A 17,966-nucleotide genomic window follows, 5' to 3' on the forward strand; every position below is an offset into this window, starting at 1 on the left:
TTCAGAACAAAAGGAAATTTGTGTTTGCATGTCTGTAGGCACAGAATCACACATGTGTTTCACATTATACTGCTAGGAATATTTATTTAGTCATCCATTCTAGCAATCCATACACCTTACCTCCTTAAGTCTCTTATTAACTATCCACTAGAACTGAACGACTCACTACTTTTCACTGATGAAAATTATGTATTGTGTTTTAGAGTATCATTCAGTTCCTGTCTCCCACTCAAATCAGAAACATTAGAAACTATTTTTTACCAGATTTTCAGCACATGGAAAATTTCAAATGTCTTTGCAAAGCCCAAGATGAGGAGTACAGCTGGTACAGGCAAACCATTTAGAATTTGCAAAAAGCTTATCAGCTAAGCTGTGATTCTGTAGACTAAAACAGATCTAAAGTCCATTGAACCCACACAGAATACCCTCTGCAGCTTCAGATAACCAAGTCCTATTTGGCCCTTTTCTATATAAAGCTAGAAGTCTGTAAATGACTGAATTGGGTTAAAAAAACTGCCCTCAACCCACGTCTTCCCCAGAATTCATCTCAGAGTTTACATGTCTATTTTCCCTGAGATTTTCCTGCTGCTTCTTCCTGTGGGGCCTGTAAACACACTCCAGGAAAGAAGCTTGCCAGGATAGAAGAGAAATCTCACGAGAAATTCTGTTGTTGGTTCATTTCCAGGAAAATTCTTCAGACTCAAGACATACAAGTAAATTTCCCCAAACTGGGGACACAATACCTGTGATATCTCTAACAGCAACAGTGATCAATTCCTGAAAGCTGCTCTTAAAAGTCTCATTTCTCAGACCCCACTTGGATGCAGAAACATCATTTCCAGACTGAGTAGCACAGTCCTAATCAAAACTTAATCTAAAATATTGAATTTAAGTTTTACAGAGGGCTGCAGATAGCTTGCTTGGAATTTAAAGAACATTAGAGGATGAAAAACCTGTACTGTTTCTCTTTCTCTTATTTTCTTGGGTTCAAAACCCAGGTGTTTGTGGGTATAACAGAAACTGGCTGTTCTACTTGGGTCCAAGTCTGTGATTCCACAAACATTTCTTTAACAACATCATTAACCTAATTAGCTGCTGTTCCAGGAGGAAAGCAAATCTCCTGACAATGTGTATGGGGACAAACAAGGGTCTCAGAAGAACCACCACACTAAAGAGGGAGCACTTCAGCATACTCATTGAGAAACTCTGCAGTACTAGTGAAAAGAGAAAGGAAGATGACAGGAAGGCAGCTGAAATCCAGGAAACATTTCCTCAGGACTGAAACCAAATATCTCTCTCTGATTATGATCCACAGCTTAGAATGCTCTTACAACATCAGAATGTCATCTTCCATCTCAACAAAACCTACCTGAAAGGAAAAAAATAATAAACACCACCACCATTGAAATGGACCAGTGCATAAAACCCCCAAGAAGTAACCACAACCCAAGTTTCCCTAATCCTAATACCAACATACTATCCATCCCCTCATACTCTTATTTTGCCTAACCAATTAGACCACACACAGACATTTTTTTTCTGGATCTAGCTGCCTCCTAGGAGAGGTTACTTCCCTCCTCACTATCACCACTTTGGTGCAGCTTACTGTGCAGGTGATGCTTGAGACTAATTAGAAAATATTCACACAGCCAGCTCTCCTACCCTGATGAGGAACTCTGTTGTCTTCCCTAGTGCACAGACAGCAGAGAGCCCAACATTCCCACTGCACAGGCTACAAACACCAGCCAAAGTAGGCTTCTCAGGGGAGACAGATGAAGGAATTCCACCGTCTGCTTCTGATCATGTTTGGGTAAGTCCTGGGCAACTGACTGCTCTGATTTGGAGCTTTCTAGGTGTTTACAGTGCATTTTAAGCAGCTCAGGAATGTCATTACTAAAAAAATATTCATGAAACTGAAGCAACTCTAGGGCCAGGTAGTAACTAGCTAGATCAGATTTTTTTTTTTTTTAAATTTAAATCCAATTTTAGGCACTGTCATGTGTTATGAAGTCTAGTTCCAAATTGCATCCCTTATCTGCCTCATTTGGGTAAGTTATGAGAAATGCTTCCTTGTTCAGTATTCTTAAGCTATTTGCATACAATAGATACTAAATAATTCAGGGATTGATTTGTAGAAGATGAAGGCTTTACAAAAGGCTGGAAATAGAATTCTTGGAAAACACTTCAGAGTCCCTTAGTTCTGCTGTTGAGCCTCAACTGCTTTTACTTATTACTATTCAAGGATTTTCATTGCTGAGACAGGTGCTAATCTTTCAGAATACATCCCTCGGACACACACACACACACACATAATACACCATTAGGCAAACAAATGCACATTTTCCCATCTATGAACCATTTTCCTTGCCTTTAGTTGGAAATTTTTGCCCAGTTGCTAGCCATAAGTATAATCCATAGTTTTACTTTCAGCAGTTGTAACAGAGCATTCCCACTCACAGTAAAATTAACATCTGACCTAATGTCCACTGAACACACAAGAAAGAGATCCTCCCATTTCAGTGGGTGGGGAAACGAGCAGAGAGCAAAGGGGTGTGCAGCTATTTGTTGACTAAATCCTAGCAGCTTGAAATGCATATAGTTTACTTCAGGGGTTAATTTATACTGAATTATAGAAGGTTAAATCGTTGACACAACCAAAGAAAGGCAGCATATCCAGATCAACAAAATCCCACGTTCTGATTTATGAGCTATAAACTAATGTGGACAAAGAGTTTCCTGATTGAAGACAAAAGCGCCACCTTTTTACATTCTCTTTTAACTTTTTCAAAATGACTTTTTGTTCATTTATAGTGAGGTAACTATTGAGTTCAGCAGATCAGAGAACCAAACGAAGTCGCCGATTTAACCCCAAGTACTGCAGCCCCCAGCCACAAAGAGCATTTCTGCAACTGAAAGCTGTTTGTGTGCAATTCAGCACAGCTTCAGAGGACCCCTGCTCTTGGGTGTCTGTAACTTGCATCCTTGCAGTGTAGCAACCATATTTCCACAATAAAACTTGTAGGGGTAATTTGATTTTACGCTGCCAGCCAGCACTTCATTGCTAGTACTTATGATGCATTACGTATTTGTCTGAGAACATTAGCACTCAGATAATTAACTCTTCTGCCGGGTGTCCGGTTTATGCTCTTCACTGAAAACACTGCTCCCACAGAGATATCCCTTGCATACAAGCAAATCTAATCCCTAAATCTCTTATGTGGTCAGTAAATTAAAATCTAGGTTTGTAGCAGTTAAATGAATTCCTTTTTCCTCTCTTTTTCTTTTTCTTCTTCTTTTTTGGCACTTTCTAGCAAAACAGTTCACATACAATCACTCAATGGCTGGAAAGTGGGCTTGGCAGGACGAGCTGAGGCTCAGCATGGCTCCAGTCAAGACAAATGGCTGAATTATTGTGACGTTAGTAAACAGGTAATTAGCTTTGGATGTCATTGTTCACCACCTCAAGCTCATTACTGAAGTCTTACAACACTCTCTTTAAAAATTCAGACCTGTTTGACCTGCTACCAGCTATAGTACATTTCAAGTACTCATGGAATAAGTGCAATCTTGTCAAACTGAAGACACCTGCTCCCAGCAGGAACACTACTTATGAACTGCCAAGTCTTTTGTTACAGTACCTTGAGAAGCAATGATCTTTCCATCTGGAATAACCAGCATCAACTTGGCTGCAACCACTGTAACGCAATCTTTGAATATTTATTACCACATGAAGTACATAGAGATATAAAAGCTGTGTGTACACAAATGCAAAAGGGAGAAGACTACTCATGATAAATTTTGCTGTTTGCCACACAAGTGTTTGAAATTAATTTTCTTTGAAAACTGGCTGCTGGTAACAACTTTCAGTTCTTTTTTCTCTACCACCAGGTCTACCAAGGTGAAGCTCACCCCTGTCTAAATAACTTATTTCCCAGCTGACACATTTAACTCAATCTTGTCTCCTCTTTCTGTTACTCTCATGCTCAATTTTTGCCAACAATTGCTCATCTCGGGGTGGATAATGCACGTTAAGAATTCATCAGGCTCTGTCCTTGTCTCCCCCCAAGGCCCCAGCATGGCACACTGCTTTAGGCTCCACTCCACCAACATTGTTTAAAGCTGGCCCTGGCTCCCTTCCTCACCAGCTTTGCAGAGGAGTGTATACTGAACTATTCCTCTTTTCTTAGTTTTTAGTTTGATCTCATTTCTTCAGGTATTCATCCTCCTCGATAGTGGACTGTGTTCCCCAGTTTACTTCTGATTAACAGCCAAGTTTAATCCATTCTGATGCAAGGAAAGCACTAGCACTGGATAATTCTCCCCTTGTCATCTTTATTTTGCGGGGTACAGGGGTAATTTAAGCTAATTACATTTTAGCACTGTGGTCATTAAAACTCCAATAAAAGCAGTCTAGGGCTTGGGTGAAGGTATCATAGAATTTAGGTTTATTCCCTGCTTCTTTGCTTCAGTGCTTTCCACAAGGGCAATGAAAAGCCTGATCAGAAGCTCAGTGCTCCTCAGACTTCCAAAAGCAGTTTAATTCAGCAACACATTCCTTCCTATCTTCTCTGCCCTTAAGAGACCTCAATGAGCAAAGTCCATTCTGCAGCACTTAATCATATACATGCAAATGTTGCATTTAGAATTTGGAGCCCACTGTGAGCCTGTTTTTCTTGAGCTGTTATTTTAAAATGTGCTTTAAATCAATTTTGCAGTAAACATGGGGTTTGTTTCAATAACAGCCATTTTTCTCCTGATTAGTAAATTACTGTTGTTTCCAATGTTTCATTCTAACTGCTACTTGCTCAGAGTCATAGGAAAACAGAGCACTTAGTCAAGACAAACTTCCCTTTATTTCCATCTCAGCAAAGCAAGGTCTAGATTACTTTCAGAAAAAGAGTTTTCAGCTGACAAAGTGAAAAATGTTGCATAACAGCAAACTTATAACATAGTAAGAAAGTTTTAATAGAAGGATTACCACTTGCTGTTGTAACTAGTTTAAAAGTCCTTTAAGACTCTGTGCTAAGAACAGACGATTACATTTGCAGTATTTATGTAATTTCTATTGGCTTGCTATGTAATAATTTATGAAAGTTGTGATAGAACAGTGCTTTAATACAGATTAAACTATACTGAGAGAGAAAAATACAGCAAAATGCCAGCATGCTGCACAGAATACCAATCCCAGGTTCATCTAGAACTTTAAAACAATTCAGTTGGAAAATACAAATTGCCTTTTCCCAACCATTGAACAATGTCTCTCAAGCACATGTTTTTCTATGTGGATGCATTACATGTATCTCTTTGCATGAGGTTATCTCTGTGTCAGACCCCCGTGATACAGGCTTAGGAAAAGAAGCAAGTCATTCATATCATCTTCATCCAGAGACGGCACATATCCTTAATGTTATATCCTGGTGCATTGAGCATTGGCCATGTGCCTTGAAAATGTTATCAATGCTATTTGTACACATTTCTCTTTGTTAAGCTGGGCATTCATAATGCAAGTATTGGAGGAAGTTGAAGGTTTTGACTTTATGATTCATGGCAGAACTGTCCAAAACAACTTCAAAGAGTCCATACGAAATTACTCTGACTGTATCAGGGTATTGCAGTGTGAAAAAAAATGTGAGGTCTGTCTCACTGAAAAGATAGAGCAGATCTTTTTACATTGACACTACTCCCATCTAGAAGCCTGATAGTTACGGGAAATAATTTTCTCATGAAGGATTTTTAGTTAGGGTAGTAATTGGAGGATAAGTTAGGTTTGACTTTGGTTTGAGGCCGGTCAAGAACTTTGATGTCCAGGAAATCCATTAGCAGATCAGTAAGCTGGTAAGAAGTAAAACGTAAAAGCAGCTAACGACAAAGATTTCATATCTTTATACCTGTAGATGCACACAAAAATGTACCTTCAAGCCCTAGAACCTACAGATCTGCCTCTTGCTTTTGCAAAGTCTCCATTTTAATTAATATCAACTGTAATCATATGGGAAACTAGGCATAATAACAGTAATTAAGACCTTGGCTTCTTAAAACACATCAGACACACACACAAGGGCAAAATCCAATTTGGAGAAATATATGGAGCATTCAAGGGTCGATATGGAGATTCTGTCTCGGCTACCTAAATAAACAGGCGAATCAACCCTATTTAACAATGAAAGTGTTTTTCTTGAGATCTCAAGAGGATTTCCAATTATTCACAAATGACTAACCGTGCACTCCTTTCCCAGAATTATAAACAAGTCACCAGAAAATAGCAAGTTTGACAAAATTGTCCAACAGCCCATTAACTGTACAACTGTGCTAAATAGCCAGAGACAAGTCTAAATCTGCCAGAACCAGTGTCTCTCGAGTCTGCCAAGGGGAGAGATGTTTCAGCTGCAGAATATCCATTTGCAGCTTGCCATCATCTGAATCCTGGAAATTGAGCACTCAAGTGACAACCTGGCATGATCCAGCTCAGGAGTGGCCCTCCAGTTCTTAGGAAAGTCTTTAAAGCTAAGAATGGTGTTGCTGAAAGGAAGTCAGGCTTACTTGATTGAGACAAATACTTGAATACACAAAAAACCAATTTTACCCGTATTCCTTCAAAATTCTGTTTAGTATGTAATTCTTAATATTTACTAAATATACCAACAGTTTTAGTTGTTGTGAGGAATTTTTCAAGTGGAATTTTTCATATGTGCAGAGTTCCACATAAATTCAGATTTACACCTCGCCTCAGCTGACTTTAAGTTTATTTACCCAAATTTCAAGACATGCAGATGCAAACAGATAATTGGGAGAGTCCTGTCCACATGTATATGAAATTAGACTGGGCACATGGGGATGATGCACCTGAACGCAATGAACAGGGATGTAACACAGTGGTGCAGCAAACATTTATCTGAGTTTCAAACCTTTACAAAAAGGCATAACAAATTAGTCAAGTAGTCTCTGCCTCTTCAAGTTTTGTTTCCTACAAGTGTGGAAGGGGAAAAAAACACCCCACAACCCTGATTCTTTGGAAGAAGACATAGTACTGCATGCTTTGGGTTAAAGCAATATATGGGAGTGAAAGAAGGGGACACAATGACTACAGCCTACAGTAAGAAATATTACTGTAAAGGAATTTTTGCCAAAAAAATACACTATTGGGTATTTTTAGCAATGTATTTGTTTGCACTACCTTTATGCAAACAGGATTAGGAGGCTATGCTTACCTTCTTTTTGGATTGGCTGAATACAAATACTTCTTTAGATCAGAGCACCGAGCTCTGTGAAGCTTATCCTTTTTGTAATACCCCTAGAGAAAACTAACGTACAGAATATTGTTTTGAGGTTATGTTAGAGCACACTAACTTGTGAGCCTGCAATTTGGTTTTTGTTCATCTAATGTAAGATGATTCATAATCAATTACGGTTCTCATGTCAAAGGCTCCCAGTTGTCTTCAAACCATCAGATCCAGAGCCATCACCATCAGGCATGCTTAGAGTTGTTCTTTTTAAGTTGTATGAAATCAACCTGTCTCTATTTGTTATCTCCTGAAAAAGCACTGTTCAGTCTCCTTTGAGGCTCATGCTTGACCCTGACACCAGTGAAACAAGAATGGTTCCGTTACACCGGAAGTCTCTTCTCAAACTCTCAGACAAGTCGTACACAACACCCCTGATCTCTGCTCTGGAGGAAGCACACATAGAAATGTGGGTCAGGCATGCAGATTCAGGTTACTGCCTAGAGGAATATCATCCCAGGTTTACTCCACTGAGAACTGCAGGTTTAAGAATTGCCTTTGGAGTTCTAGAGCTACTGTATTTGAATTCATTCATCTACTTACTTGGACTATTGAGCATTCTTTCACCACCTAATTTCATTAACCACTTCTCTGATTACGCCTTTCTACTCACTAACAACATCTTAGATTCATAAAGGTTTTAGGAACCACTAACAACTTCAAACTTTTGGGAGTGGGCTGTGGCCTTCAGAAGGGCTAAGCACAGGATCCTGTGCCAGATGATAGGCACTTACACAATGACTGGCATATTTAGATTAAACCTTTTCCTCACTCTAAGAAGCAGTTCTTTATTTATTGGCAAACGTTAAGCAATGATTTAAAAGAAAAGAAACTACCCTTTAGGGCCTTTTGGCCTTCTTCTAAAGACATATTATCAATTTCTTTAATTATCACAGTGGCAAGAAAACTTGGTGAAATATTTAAAAGGTGGAGGGAGGAAAACACGTGTTACGCTCATTTAGGACCACTTGAAAACAGATTATTCTGAAGATGGAAAGAGAATCATTGAACATTTAAATAATTAATTTCAGCAAATACATTAAATGCTAAACAGTGTAACATTTTGACTGACTCAGCACAATCAGCTTTCGCTACTTCCAAATTGCTATTGCTAAATTGCCATTTGCAGGAATTTCAGCACAGCACAGTGTAACTCACTAGTCAGCCACGTGCCCTGTGCACAGACAGAACTAAGATACAAACAGCCTGGTGACAGCCTGGCTACGACAACTCGATAGAAATCACACAAACAGACACAGAACTTCTACCATGTCCATCTCTCTGAGCAGCTCCCCTGTTTATAAAATACTAAACCCTGGACATTTATTTTAGTTAGGATTTACAGTAAGTCATCTGCCATATTGTTGAGCACTTACAGGTTTCTATGGTTGAAAAGGAGAAAGCATAATTTCTCAAGCTTCATTGCTTGCTACAAGATGAGAAAATAGTCTAGTTAAGACTGCTCCTACCAGTGTCTTTATCAGAGCAGGAAGGCAGGATGAGAAGTCGTTTTTGCTGGTTCAGATGAGCTGCACCAATTCCCTGATGCATAGAGCATAAAGAGCCAAAAGCAGGCAAATGCACAAGGTCAAAAGTAATAAAAGCAGGTTCGTAAAAGCTAGTCAACATTTCTCTATGCTTGTGGTTTTTGGTTTTGTTTGGGTTTTGGTTTCGTTTGGGTTTTTTGGGTTGGTTTTGTTTCATTGTTTTTGGTTGTTTTGTGGTTTTTTTTGTTTTTTTTTTTTTTTTTAGTTGTTTTTGGTTGTTTTGTGGTTTTTTTGGTTTTGTTTTTTTTTTTTTTAATGAAGTGTATTTGTAAAACATCTATTTTTGTTTCTTTACATCTAAGTGATACCAGGCAGGTACTGCAATCTCAGCCAGCCAAGCTGAGTAAGGTTAAAGAAGGGAGCCTCTTCCAAAGACATTGCTGCTCTAAGAGCTCCACACAGTCTGGTAAGCAGCACTTTTTTGTCAACAATGTGAAAGCTTAAAATGCATGGGTTTTGTGATGTTATGCTGACAAACAGGCAGTTGCAATTCTTCTATATGAAACATTATTTAACCTGCATGCCAGCAAATTGCCTGTCCCTGGAGCTGCAATTTTTCACATGAGCCATAAAGGCATTTCTGAGCCTTTGAGTTCAGACCCCAATTCTCACGGTACATTGTGTGGGAAAAGAAGGTACACCTCCCAATTTCCTGCCAGGTCCCAGCTGACGATGACTTTCTCTCTGACTACATTCTTCCAGTATTTTGAGTTTAACATTGTGCTTTCCCATTTAGATTTCTATAACGTTTTGTTTTGTTTCCCTGTGTTTTGCCAAACAGTGCTCTACCTTGACAGAGCTGCTGTAATTTATATTCGGTTTGCATATTGATTTCTGTAGTACTTTGAGACCCTTCAGGCAGAAGGTTATCACAATATAAGGTTTCTTCATCTGTCATTTAAGCTAACCTTTAAAAAAGACGGAGCTCAGTTCAGTCCAGATGTTTATCAAAACTGTTCTAAATCTCTAATGTCTGGAAAACCAGAAGGAAGGGGTTTTTTGAGAGACTTTCAGTACCACTTAATACCAATTCAGACAAACTACCATATCCTGTCACTGTAATCACATGGGGTACTAATAACATCTAGCATTTCTGTAGGACTTTATAAAGATGAATCACCACAACAGTCCTTTGCAGTATTATCCCCATTTTATTATTGAGGAAAGAGAGTGTCTGCTTTTACATTATACCATAAAATGACCTGCTCTTTCAATCTAAAAAAACAGCAATGAAAGATGCAGAAACTACTACTCTAACTTCCCCAGCTCTTGTTTGGTGAAATGCTGTTCAAATATTTAGATCCTGCAAATTCTTGTACCATAATAGAATGTAGTTAAAAAAGCAGGCCTCTGAATAATCAAAGTGACACTCTCTTTTGACTCTGCTCTGACTTAACAGCAATATTTCAATTTATTGCAGTTTTGATCATGGTAGAAAAGTCAGCTGAATGAAAAAATAAAGACACCTGTCACTGCTCACTATTTTCTCATGCAGCCTTGAATGTGCGATCCTATCATTTAGATAAAGCATCAACTTCTTGAAATCACAACAGCTCTCCATAGGAAAATAACAAGGTATGTATTCACTGTGTACATATCACAGGCTGCAATATAGTCCATTATCTATTGAAACACCTCCTAGTTCCTGCTTTCCATGAAAGGCCAGTGGGATTGAAAAATCTGGAAGTTGTTTTTATTTTGGTCCGTTGTTTTGGGGAGTTTTGTGTTCTTTGAAAAACCTCAGCCTTCACGACTAACATCACATGTACTAGAGAACCTTGAAAAACATTTTTGTATCTCTATCAGAAATCTGAAGGACCTAAGTCCAAAAGATGCTGTGCCAACTTCACTAATCACAGAAGCCACAACAAACAAACAAAAAGTTCAGCATCATTCTGGACTCACTTCCAAATGAACATTTATGTGGCATATAAACCTAACAGTACACAACCTGGGAAAACCTCTACCATAAAATAGGCTCTGCAGAATTAATTAAGTACCAGCTTGACTCTGCTTCACATTAAGCAGAGTCGTCTAAGAAAAAATCATTGACAAAAAAATCCAACACAATTCCACTGCTGACTCCCAGGGGTCACAACCTGGGAGTTATCCCAAAATACTGCAATATGGGTTTCATGGTGACTATACTCCAAATTGCACAAGACATAAATCTTTCCATATTAACAACACATGGCTTCCTGTCAAACACTGATGGAACCATCATGGGTCCACGGCTATCATTGTTGAGTTGGAATTTTCTGGTGAAAGGCCCTTCAGTCCAGACCATTTTGAGATGTGACCTTCTGGAAGAAAACAATTCACAAGAAATGGGTCACCACATCCAAATTCTGCCCTCTGCAGCAAACTGGAGAGCAACCAAAAGGGACTTTCATTATTCCAGTTCTGTAGCCGGATAGAGAAATCAGTGTCATGTTAGATACCTAAATGTAGAAAAACTCCTTGCAAACACAGAGTTAAGTAAACCCTCAAAAACTGCATATGGTATTGTGTTAACTTCCATGACAATTCTTTGTGGCAGGACACATCCTCATGAGTAATGTACTTTCTAGGCATAACACTGAAACTGGCCAGGGGTATTATTCCAATTTCTAGAAAGGGCAGTTGATATAGATGAGAATCGGTGCTGTTTAGCAGAGGAGACAGCAGCACTGACCCACATATTTTAACAAGGATGCATGCACATGCAGGATAATTCCAGTAATTCACATCAAAGTTACAGGCACAAGAGGTGTGGATCAGGGCAGATGATGGTAATTGAACATGAAGACTACAGCAAAACAATTTTGTAGTGTGTTTGAAGACATTAAAATAAGAGTCTTTAAAAATGGATGATGAGTGAGCTCCTATTTTAATCACCCTCCCAAGGATTCTACAGTCCATGTCTGAAGCCAAATTCCAAATCTGTTGCAGCCTAGACTGAGTCGCATTAGACAAAAAAACCTTCTATGCACAACCAGTATTTTGTCGCACACCACTCAGCTTCCTAGAAGGCATGGCACTTGAATTTTGCTGGTTGAACCTGTCATTGTCACAAATGTACTGCTGCTTCCTCATAGCATGAATAATGTATTTAGATCTCCCATGTTACTATGAAGGAAGATGAATCAGCATTCAAAACTGTGGCATTTCTTAGTTTCACCTAACAGAAGAAAAACTGTAGAGTATTATGGATCCTTATTCACATTCCTTTAGAGAAAAGATTTAGTGTGTAGGATACAATCCCTGATACAGGTACAGAGAACACACATGGGCCTCATTTTCCAATGCAATGGACAAACCTAAAGAAGCAGTCTGATATTGCTGCCGAGATAAGCAGCAGTTACTGGGCAGCAGCCAGGCAGATAAAGCCACAGTATTATCCAAGGCAATATTGCCAGTGTCATTCTGGAACAGTAACTTTACCTACCACCAGTAGAGAAACACAGTAGATTGAATACCTCTCTAGCTGCTTCATGCACTGCAAGGCTGCTCTAATTGTGTAGCTGTAAATCCTCCATGAAAGGGAAACCCTGGGCACAGAAAGCCAATACAAGAGACATTGGACACCTGCTTCCATCTCTGTCTTGGTTGATTTAGCTTATTGTGAGTAGTCATGTGAGCATCTTTCCACCCCCTCTGTGTCTGGCCACTGCCTACACTCCGTCCTCTTCCAGACTTCGATTTAAACACCAAGCAATCGGGTGCAGCAGCCGTTGCCCTATGTCTTTACTAGAGGATGATCCGTATGAGAGTGTGTCCCAATGGCACAAGTGTTAGATACTCTCCCTCGAGACAAGCTACATGTTTAATAATTTAGTGAAAAACTAATTTTAATAGTAGTTAATGTAGTTAGATTAAAAAAAAAAACCTCAGTCCTCTCTCAGTATTTTCTAGAACTAATTCTCTCACTATCCTGATTTATCCAACTGTTTTACTATTGCTCTGCTGGCTTTTTTATCTTTCTGGAACAAATTTAAGACTCTTTTTATTTAATTGCTCTTATTAATATTCATATATTAATGCAACACATTTATTATTCAAGTTGATAACAGTGTCTGTCTTCTAACAGCCTTAATTCAGAGAATGAAGATCCTAAGGAAATCAGAATGACATTGTTAAAAGTCAAAACATTACTTGTTTTGTTTCCAGCTATACTGGAGCTTTTTCGGGTCCAACGACATTACATGTATTTGAGCAGGAGTAGAAATGATGCACAGTTTTCTCAATACCCACTAATTGCTGTTTCTTGCCAAGTTGCCAGTACGACATTTCAGTGAGCCCTTCTCCAACGCCCTGCTTCTACCTTCAGACCTTAGACTTTGGAAGTCTGACAAAAGAGTGGATTAAAACACATGGAGAAAAACTGACCCAAAACCAAAGGAAAAAGCCATGTTTAAAGCGAATGGACAAAGAACAAGCGAGTCTGACAGAGATGTCAAACAAGTGCTGCCTCACATTTACTCGTAGAAAGGCAGAACGTTGACCTTAAAACAGGGGTGGGAAGCTCTTGGTTTTAATTTTCAGTTTCCCAAAGACACTGGGATGCCGGGCACTGGCACCACATCCCATAAAACAGGAAGATGCTGCCACCTGCAGGTGGGAGTGCCAGGAAGGCCCCAAATCACAGCCCTGGGTCCCCACACCACGGGCACGAACCCCGCGCTATCTGCCAGAGAGATGCTGCATCCTGTTTCTTAGTCTAGTGTTCAGAGAGCAAGACAGGCACATAAATCAGCATCTTCTGCACAAAATAGATGCTTTTGCTTTGTAGTCTTTAGAGTGCAAAGATCCACTGCAGGAAATACAAGACCTCTTCAAATCCTCACCACATGACACTTCCACCCCCATGATGCAAAGATTAAAGCAAGTTATTCTTGTAAATAAGTCCATGAATCCTCATCTAAGATCGTATCAACATCCATAGAGGCCCAAATACCTCTCATGGCTGTACTTGTAGCTTGCAAGTTATGTAAATTTGCGTTTTTAGCTTTATGATGCTTATTCTTAGTTCTAAGGTGGGTTTCAAAGCATAGTTCTTTATAACAAGAGCTCAAGAAAGAGTAAACTGAGAAATTATTTAAGAAGAGGCTTAAAACAATACAAAGAAATTGGCACTATAGAGGAAGAAAGTCTGTAACTATGGTTCACTCCAAATTAGGGGTTTGGCATATAACTTCCATATTCAGGAACATACTTGGAAGGACTCCATGCTCTCAGTGAAATATGGAAAGTCTCACCTTTTGAGTCCAGATAGTTTACAAGTTTATAGTCCTATTACCATGCAAATATTAATAGTTAAAAAAAAAATAAATAAAAACATCTAAAAAAACAAACAACAAGAAGTCTTAGGAAAAAAAACAAAACCAGTTCCTTTTATCAGAGCCTTTTTCTCTGAACAGTGTATTTTACTTTTTTTTTTTAATCAGAGTGTAAATATTGTATTATGTTTATTCAATAATACTCCCATCAGCATGCCAAACAGCACAACTTTTTTGACTAGGGACACAGTAAACCTACAATGTCTGCCAAAATTTACTCCCTTAAGGCATTAGGGAGTCTCTTGAAAGTAGCTGTGCTTTGAACTGCCCTGGCTCCTGTGGGTTGTGTCTGATTAACTGATATTTTACATAACACTAGCAACCATCACCACAGCAAAAAAAAAATAAAACAAGTAATCTACAAATGCAGCAGGCACCTTCCCACATTGCCTGTTGCAAACTAACACACAGCAGATTATTCCATTCTGTGTAAATAGCAATGCAGCTAGGACAGCCACTGGAACCCAGTCTGCTTCAACAGCCAAATCTGGTGATCCAAGTCTTCATTTTAAGAAGGCAACAAACTTAGCCCTAGTCCTAAATTTTAGAGACATAGAGACTCCTAAAGTTGAATGAGACCTACCTGCAAAGGCACCCTGAACTTTGCAAGCACTCCAGAAACTAACAGCGTTAACGCACTCCTGCAGAGAGATGGACATGTGGAGCAGCTTGTTTGCCTGCATGCTGAGCTGGGCAAGCAGCAGCCAACTCTGCCTCAGATCCTGCAGACTCTTCCAGCATCCTTCAGATGCATTCCCCAGACAGTCTGCACAAATGCCAGGACATCAGCTGTGTATCAGATTGCAACATGCTCCCTTTGTGTTCACAGGTTTCAGTTCACAACTGCAAAAGCTGAAGTAACATTCAATAAAATACATTTTTTGTACTCTGCTTATGAAAATATCTGACACTAATAGACAACTGCCGCCCACATGCAGCACACTAGGGATCTCCATAGCTAAAAGTATGTCATGCACCAACTTGAATAATGCACTAATGCTTGTTGCTAGTGGCTATAATAATTCACACCTCCTGTATCAGACACAGAAGTCTACCCAAAACATACTCATGCCAGTGGGCTACATATGCAAATTACACTTTGCTGGGCAAAGAGATTAAGCCTAGAACAGTTCTGGGTGTTTTATACTCATAAACAACATCTTTATCTCTCTGCATATATCCAGATTTGGACAAATGCATCAGTGCTTTTAGTACATTAGAAAGGTGAATATATGCACTGCAGTAGGGGAAAAACAGACACTTTGCTGATTCTCACCAAACTAATTACTGGTGGGTAAACCCTGGATTGAGTGAAGCCAGCAGTTATATTGGCATGAAGTCAAAGAAGAATCAGCCTTGATGCATAGAAATGCAGCACACTAAAATTTAGGATAAAAAATTCTGCCTTTAAAAATTTAGTGATAGCTTTCTTAATTTAAACTCACCTATACTGTATTGGAGCAAAACAGCGGCCTGCATAACAGGAATACTGAAAACAACTTACAGATCTGGGGAAGAAAATTCCTACTTGGATGCCATTCTCTTGATCTTGTCCAGCTGAGCAGAGCGGGAAAGTGGCTCTGCAAATGAAATGCAAGAACATGAATCAATTCATTGCAGCAAATATAAAAATACAATGCTGTTACATTGGTCAGACTTTCCCTCATATGCAACAAGCAATACATTGTATTTTCAATCTGAAGGATTTATTTCCAATTATTGGAAGACAAAATGAAAAAAATACAGGTCCCGATACTGTTTGCAGCTCTATGCAGACAGACCGCTGTGTCTGCATGAGTCTCCTGCCAAAAATCACAGTCAAAAAGTCTGACAAAAAGAATAAAACCAGCTTTGACTTAGTCTGAGCTGGGATGCCTGGGACAAGTCCATCTCAAAAGACATCCCTGTAAATTCACCTAGGTTTAGATCTGCAGCAGAACTAAACAACCCCCTCCACAAAAACGCACAGTCCCTCCCCATTCCCTCAAAGAAGGGGAATGGGGAGTGAAAAGAAAGACATTTTCTTTTGCTCTCATTTCAACACACACCACATATTCAGAGAGAAGTTCATCACTGTCCTAATTAATTGCTGTACATCGCTGAGTGCTTTCATCCTTTATGACTAATTGTAGAAAGAAAATATCTTTCTTTGCTTCTTATGGCACCTACTGTAGGCAGGGATCAATTCCTCTTGATCCAGTAGCCACTCAGTGTGTGTGATCTAAACCTCACAAAAGCTTAGCCATTCCTTCTTTGTTTGATCACTGAGACACTAAACTATCAAAAACTTCTTTATTCTATCACTTATTACCATTTAATAGCATGAGACCATCCAAGTGCTGTTATTGTACTAAAAGATGGCATCAGCATGACCCATCATGTCCCATCACTCTAAGCTTTCCACTCATCCCCAACTAAGCAGCAAACAGGGTCTTTGATCCGAGATTCAGTCTCTTCCTTACAGATTGGCATCTTCTGAAGTATAACATCAGAACACCTCCATCCATCCAAGTTTTGGCAGTTAGAAGTCTCAGCACATAACGAAATCATTTTGAGAAGCAGAACCCATCTGACACTAAATTTTATGGCATAAGAGGCCTCTCAAATTGGGGAAGATCTACACAAAGAGACAGCCCTGGACTTCACAAGCACTGCAAGAGCCCAGAACACAAACCAATGCACAGCACTAACCTCTCATCTGTGGGGGGCTGCCCAGGTGCTCACGTGCCAAACTGGACAAGCAGGAGTTAGCTCATCTCTGACATTTATCAGGATGCATTCAGAGAGGCTGTACCCAAGCTAAACAACAGCAGCTTAGAGCCACTGCTGCTTTCTTTGGACAGTTCACACAGATGCCAATGGATCTGCTACTGCTGCTGAAGAGTCAGGTCTTGAGTAACTAGAAAGCAAAGGCAGGAATGATCAGTACTGATTGGCCTTATAAGTCTCATAGATAAACAGCCAGAAACTGAAAACGGAGGATTGTAAGCTCTGGATGAAGCTGGGGGTGGGTGAAGTACTCCTACATTCTTTTTCTCCATACCATACTATCAGCTACTAAATTTGAGAATTCCTTGTCACTCACATGCAACACATTTCTGCTCATCCCTCCCCACTGTATAATGGGATCAAAGATGACTTATCTGAATTATCCCACAATTGTAATGGAGAATCTCTCTGCTCTGCACGTGCATTTTGCAACATGACTCCAAGTTTCAATAGATTTGTCCATAATGCCCATTTCAGCTGATAAATGATTCAGTGCTTGGGGAAGAGGGAGCAGCAAAAAGACTGAGACTTACTGCTTTAATACTGGGATCATGTCTTAAGGCTTAGATTGTCTTATATTTAGCAATATGAACAAAGTAAAAACCTGATTTTGCCACATTTCTCAGTGGTCAGAACTAACAGAGCAGATGAAATCACAGCAAGAGAAAGCACCTCTGCAGTGGTGCAAGTGGAACTATTATTCACTTCATGGCAGTAAAATGGGGTAAGCCAGCCCCTAATCTGCCCTCGGGTAAAAGGCAGGGAAGTGATACCAAGAAATCTCCTGCTGGATCTAATAGGTCCCGAGGGGAAATCATCTGAGTCTTATCTTTAACTCAGCTGAACCATAAAATGGGATGAAAGCAGACCTGAACAGAAGACAGATTCTGTAACTAAGCTGCTTGTTATGAAATTCTATTACAAAATTTCAATAGCAATTTCTGTGTCAATATTTTACAAAATAAAAGGAGTTAGAAAGAGGCAAAAAAAAATGCAACTCAATTGGGATCAGAGAAAAACAGCTACAGAAATAAGGAACTCTTCACTCTTTC

General features: G+C 39.4%; 1 long non-coding RNA gene across 1 annotated transcript in view; it reads left to right on the forward strand.

The window, feature by feature from the left end:
• The first annotated feature begins 1,674 nt into the window (after window positions 1-1,674).
• LOC108448714 overlaps window positions 1,675-17,966 on the forward strand; it is a 19,835-nt gene continuing 3,543 nt past the window's right edge. The window contains exons 1-3 of the long non-coding RNA XR_001864695.1: window positions 1,675-1,810; window positions 9,130-9,233; window positions 10,323-10,402. This is a non-coding gene — a long non-coding RNA (uncharacterized LOC108448714). The remainder of the gene's footprint in view (window positions 1,811-9,129; window positions 9,234-10,322; window positions 10,403-17,966) is intronic.

The sequence above is a fragment of the Corvus brachyrhynchos genome, unplaced genomic scaffold, assembly GCF_000691975.1.
Source record: "Corvus brachyrhynchos isolate BGI_N302 unplaced genomic scaffold, ASM69197v1 scaffold97, whole genome shotgun sequence".
In the NCBI taxonomy this organism is placed as follows: domain Eukaryota; kingdom Metazoa; phylum Chordata; class Aves; order Passeriformes; family Corvidae; genus Corvus; species Corvus brachyrhynchos.